General features: G+C 50.3%; 1 protein-coding gene across 2 annotated transcripts in view; it reads right to left on the minus strand.

Annotated features, from left to right (window-relative positions):
• CDC42BPB (CDC42 binding protein kinase beta) overlaps positions 1-6245 on the minus strand; it is a gene marked incomplete at its 5' end in the record, with an annotated part of 125229 nt that overhangs the window by 56485 nt on the left and 62499 nt on the right.

Consider the following 6245-nt stretch of genomic DNA (forward strand, 5'->3'; position numbering starts at 1 on the left):
TGTGAACCCGGCCAGGGGGGGCCGCTGCCATGGAAGCAGCTGTCCCCTGCTGCCACTCACTTGACGCCATCAGCCAGGTGAGGCTCCCTTCTTACTCCTACCCTAACCCCACTCCTAGGTAGCTCGCTGTCCCCCAGTGCCTCCTGCACCGGGTGCCACTGTCCCGCCACCATGGAGTGGGGTGGACGCGCCAGGCCTGCCATCGTGCCACCGGCGGGCAGACCGGCCAAGGTCAGAGGAGGGCATGCTGCATCTGTCTTGGACGGCATTGCAGTGCAGCCTCGGTGGCAGGCGCATGAGGTAACAAAACCAGTGCCCAGCAGAGGCGTGAGGGTGGAGGGGCAAGTGGTGGCTCCCACTGGGAAGAGACGCATGGGGGCTGCATGAAGCCAGAGTCAGGTGAAGACCTGGGGAAGACTGCTGCAGGCAGACAGAGCACCGTCCTCCCCACCCCCGTGGGGAATGCCGGGCCAGGGACAGAGCACCGTCTTCCCCCACCAACAACAGTGACACCGGGCAAGGGACAGAGCACCATCCTCCATCACCTGTGGGGAACGCCTGGTAAGGGACAGAGCACCGTCCTCCCCCACCCCCCGTGGGGAATGCCAGCCAGGGACAGAGCACCGTCCTCCCCCACTCCCCGTGGGGAAGCTGAGGGGCCCACCCACAGTGACACCGGGCAAGGGACAGAGCACCAGCGAACCAGGCCAGTCCCTGCACGGCCATGCCGAGCGGCCCCTGTGCACGTCACAATCAGTGGGGAGGCCGCACGCACAGCCCTGGTCCTCCTGGCAGATCAGGCCTCTGTGGACAGCAGTAAAGGCAGCACGAACTTCACCGCAAAGGAAGCGGTCACACAGCACAGAGAGAGGTCGCTCCCGCCAGACTGCGCACAGCAGCCAGACAGCAAAAGCAACCTACGTGTCCCGCGGCAGCACGATCCATACACTGGCCACGCGTGCCACGGAACCTCAGTGACACCAACAGCAGGACCAGCTGCTCTGAACAACATGGGACGCTCACTAATGTGGGCAAAGAATGACGATTCTGACCGAAAACCAAACCAAACCCACAGGGAAACAAAACAAGCCCTCTACCGTAGCTCCAAACTGAGATAGCCTCAGGCACTCAAGAATATGAAAAAGAAAACAAAATTCCACAATGAATGGGGGACAAACTATTAGAAAATGGACAAAAACCAGGAGGAAACAAAGAGCCAATTTAATTCAGGGAAGAAATAGGAGAAAAGATAAATTATCATCAGAAATAATGACTAAATTTTAAGATACACAAAGGAGAATAAATTCAAAGGAAAATGAAATGAAAGGCACTGAAGAAAAGGAGAAAAGATCTAGAACAAAACATATAAAGAAGTAAAAAGAGCCGAGAGAGGCTTAGCCAGGCCAGTGTAGCTGGACACTGCTGCTCAGGAGGCTGAGGCCACTTGGCAGGCTCCGGTTCAATTCCCAACCCACCCTAAAATGCTGGGTACCGTGGCATGCACCTGTAGTCTCAGCTGTGTGGGAGGCGAGATGGGGGAGATCGTGGCATAGTGAGAAATCATTTAAAAATAATAAAAATAACAATCTGCTAATTAAAAAATAATAAAAATAACATTCTGCGTGTACACACGTGGCATGCGTGTACACAGACACAGACACACACAGAGCGGCTGGAGATTGAAAGAGGACCGGCAAAGGCACAATCTATACGCAGAGTCCATAGAGGAAGTAAAATAATATGAACTTTCCAGAAATAAAAAAAATCTGAATCTATAGACGGAGAGGGCCTATCGGACTAAGACAAATGAAAAAATCACTGCCGTGTTTTGTTGAGACGAGGTGATATTGCAGTTCATGTGGGGAAAACATGCAAGAATAGCTAGAGGGGCTGGCAGGTGGTGTGGTAGTTAAGGGTACTGGTTCACTGTGGTTCGAGTTCCAGACCTGGTAGCTTGCTTTCTCAATTTTTCTCTCTCTGTCCCTCTCTGGTCAAATTAAAATAACAGAAAAGGAAAAAAAAAAAAAAAAAATAAGGATAGCTAGAAAACACTGCAGAGGATTCAGTGGGATTCGCCCTGCATGATGTCACGACCTACCACAAGCCACTATAGAGCGAGATGGCGCCAGCACATGGAAGAGCAGGGGACCATGAGACTGTCCAAACACAAACCAGCTACTGGGCGGAGGAAAAGTCACGATGCGTTTTTGTATAGAAAAACATGTCATGACTTTTCCGATGACCCAAAACATAAAGACACTGGGTCTATGGCGTGGTATCTCAAACCACTGGGGAAAAATACTTAAATAAACAAGTTAGCACTTAGTTAGAGACATTCGGCTAGGAGTAAATTTAGATACACTCTGAGCCACATATGCTAGTACCGTCAAGAGATCAGAAGTCCTCTGCAGAAGAGGTGAGATGGTGCCAGTGGGAGAGTGAAACTCCTTGAATACTGGTTTCCTTTCTCTCTGGGGAAGGGAATACCATTTCTATCTATGACTAAATCTAGATGCAGGGCCAGCTTACTGGGTTAGTGTTGTTAGGGGAGCCAGAGCCCATGTGGCTCAAATCCTGGCCCTGACAACATGAAAAACACACGAGCACACATGTGTGCATGCTCAAAATCCCAGCGTGGCAGAGAACCGGGGAAGGGACTGTGGTGTGGCCATGCCCCAGAGGGGGTGGTGCTCGCTTTCTCTCTCTGGCCAGAGTGCATACCCTCTGGTAAATTGGGGGGAAGAAATCCAGATGTAAGGATGGGAAATACACTGGAGTACACAGAAAGTTTTTAGGGGCCAGCAGGTGGCATGGAGGGTAAGGTGGCAGGATCCCACAGGACTAACAGTGTGACTTTGAGTCTCACACCTGGTGGCTTCTAAATCACACCGGGCACATGTGTATGTGTGCCCAAGATATCGAGAGGAGAAGGGGCTGCAGTGTGGTCATACCTCCTGGGGGTGATTTTTCTCTCTCTGTCTGTCTCTCTCCAGCGAGTGCACATACCCTACAGCAAAACTTAAAATAAATAAATATATAAACTAAAAAACCAACTTTTTAGGGCCAGCACCATGACCAGTAGTTAAAGGAGCTGGACCCCGTATGGCTAACCACGAGGTCTAAGGGCCATCCGCAGTGGCGTGAAGGAAACACACTGAGAGCGTGCGCGTGCAGCCCCCAAACCCCGACAGAGTGAGGAGATGGGAGGGAGGGATGGCGGCGCGACCGTGCCCCTGGAGGGCGCCTTCTCCCTCTCCGTTCTCTTTCTCTCTGTTGAGTGCATGTGCCTTCTGGCAAATTTAAAACAAAAACAAATTATTAAAAATTTGCATGACTCCCACGTGATCGACTGTGATTCAAGTACCGGACCCAGAGGCTTGAAACACACTGGGTACGTGTGCATGCCTGTGCCCAAAACTCCAAGAGGAGAATGGAGGAGAAGGGATCGTGGAGTGCCCATCCCTTAGGGGGTGATTTCTCACTTTCTGTCCCTTTGTCTGTAGCTCTGCCTTTCCAGCAAGCGTGCATGCACTATAGCCAAAAAAAAAAAAAAAAATCTCATTAAAGAAAAAATCTGGGGACCAGCAGTTAGCATAATGGCTATATCGCTGGACTCCCACATAGTCAACTGCAGTTCGAGTCCCGGACCCGGCGGCTTAAACTCACGCCAGGCGTGTGTGCGTGCGTGCCCAAGATCCCGAGAGAAGAAGGGAGGAGAAGGGATTGCGGCATGGCCATGCCCCCTGGGGGGTGATCTCTGTCTTTCTAGTGAGTGCACGTGCCCTATAGCAAAAACCTCTCCAAAAAAAGGGAAAAAAAATCTGCACAGCAAAAATCCATAACTAGCAAAGTCAAGAGATAGACAGCAAACTGGAAAAAATATTCACAATATATATTACAGATAAAAGGCCAGTATTCCTTTAACAACTGAAGAAAAATGAAAAAAAAAATCCTACAGAGAAATGGATAAGACACACTAAATAACTCACACAGTCACACAAGATACAAGGTGAAAAGGAAAATAAAAATTGTGTACCACCTCTTAGCCATCAGATGGCAAAATTCCAAAGTCCTGAAAACTCGGGAAGCTGGCCAGCCTTCGAGGTGGCAAGCACCGTCATACCCTGCTGATGGGAATACAGAAAGGGAACCCCTAAGGAGGGAGCCCTGTAATATCTAATACAGCTACAGATGTTCTTTTATTTCTCTTTTGATCCAGAAATCCCACTTCACGGAATTTATCAAAGAGACAAAAATTCAGATGTACAAAGCTATTCATTACTAGATTACTTAAATTGCAAAGTACTGAAAACTATGTAAGCGTCCACTCATGGGAGACTGAATAAACTAGGGCATTTTTACGGGACGGAGTACTATGCAAATTTAAAGAGAACAAAGAACTCCACGAGCAGATATGGAGTAATTTCTGGGATATACTGTTTAAAAAAAAAGAGAGAGCCAAACATATTTCCTGGTGGTTAAGGCCACCTGTGGCTCGAGTCCTGGCCCTGGTGGCTTGAAAACCATGCGAGGCGTGTGCCCCAAGTCCTGACGGTAGCATGGCCATGCCTCATTGGGGTGTGCTTTCTCCTTCTCTAACGATACGCACACCCTCTGGCAACTAAATGAAGAATGCAAAAGCACCTATTTAATTTAGTGTACTATCTTTTGTTTAAGAAAAGTCAAACAATCAATGGGACCAACAGATGGTGTAATGGTTACATTGTCGCTGGACTCCCATGTAGTCAACTGCGGTTCGAGTCCCGTACCCGGCTGCTTAAAACTCATGTCGGGCGCCTGTGCAAATGTGCCCAAATCCTGAGAGGAGAATGTAGGAGAAAAGACTACAGCGTGGCCATGGCCCAGCAGGTGATTTCTTGCTTTCTGTTTCTTTGTCTTGCTCCTGCTCTGGCAATCGCACATGCCTATAGCAAAAATCTCTCCAAAAAAAGTGGTCAAACAGGAAAATGGCTGTGTCACCCCCACCTCCCACCACCCCAGGTGAACTCTGCATGGGTCTGGAGCTCGGGGAGCACACTAATGTTCTCCCCCTTGAGAATACGGTTACATCAACGAGACTGGGGAGGGAAGACTAGAATGGAAAACTGGCCGAAACCACGAGCCCAACTGTACCTCGAAGGGAAGACAGCAATGCTGAGGGTGGGAGGAAAACACAGAACAGATCCAGGTGACTTAAGAACACAGCACAGGTTCCTCAGGTGAGAAATGGGGGCACCAGAAGAGGGGAGAGGACAGCAAACAATTCCTGAACTCCTTTCAGAAGATTTTGTTTTCTTTGGGACCAGCAGTTAGCATAATGGCTATGTCGCTGGACTCCCATGTAGTCGACCGCAGTTCGAGTCTCGGACCTGGTGGCTTACACTCAAGCCGAGTGCGTGTGCGTGCGGGGAGAATGGAGGAGAAGGGATGGCGGTGTGGCCCTTCCCCCCGGGGGGGGGGGGGTGACTTCTCGCTTTCTGTCTCTCTGTCTCTCTCTGTCTTTCTGGCAAGCACACGCACCCTATAGCAAAAACCTCTCTCCCTCCCCCCCCCAAAAAATTAAAGATTTTGGTTTTCTTTTACCTTTTGCTGGAGAGCATATTTGCTTGCCTGAGAAAAACAAAGAAAGTGAGAACTCACTTCCCAGGGTAGATGGCCATGCCTCAATCCCTTCTATCTTCCTTTGGAATTTTGGGGACACACACACACACATACACACACAGCTACCCAGCATGATTTTCAAGTTGCCAGGTCTGGGGCTTGAACCACAGTTGGCCATAAAGGAGAGTCCAGCACTGTAACCACCATGCCATTTGCTGACCCAGAGGATTTGTTTTTCAAGTAGTGTGGACAGTGCGTTCTGAAGCTATGGAAGGTGCTGTAGGGACTGAGCCACAAGTCAACATATCCATGCCACTGGGAGAGCAGTGGGAGAGAGACAGCACCCATGCCACTGGGAGAGCAGAGGGAGAGAGAGACGGCACCCATGCCGCTGGGAGAGCAGCGGGAGAGAGACAGCACCCATGACCCTGAGAGAGCAGAGGGAGAGAGAGACAGCACCCATGACCCTGAGAGAGCAGAGGGAGAGAGAGACAGCACCCATGCCGCTGGGAGAGCAAAGGGAGAGAGACAGCACCCATGCCACTGGGAGAGCAGAGGGAGAGACAGCACCCATGCTGATGGGAGAGCAGAGGGAGAGAGAGACAGGACCCATGCTGCTGGGGGGGCAGAGGGAGAGAGGAGCA

The sequence above is a fragment of the Tupaia chinensis genome, unplaced genomic scaffold (assembly GCF_000334495.1).
Source record: "Tupaia chinensis unplaced genomic scaffold, TupChi_1.0 Scaffold000671_2, whole genome shotgun sequence".
NCBI classification, from domain to species: Eukaryota; Metazoa; Chordata; class Mammalia; order Scandentia; family Tupaiidae; genus Tupaia; species Tupaia belangeri.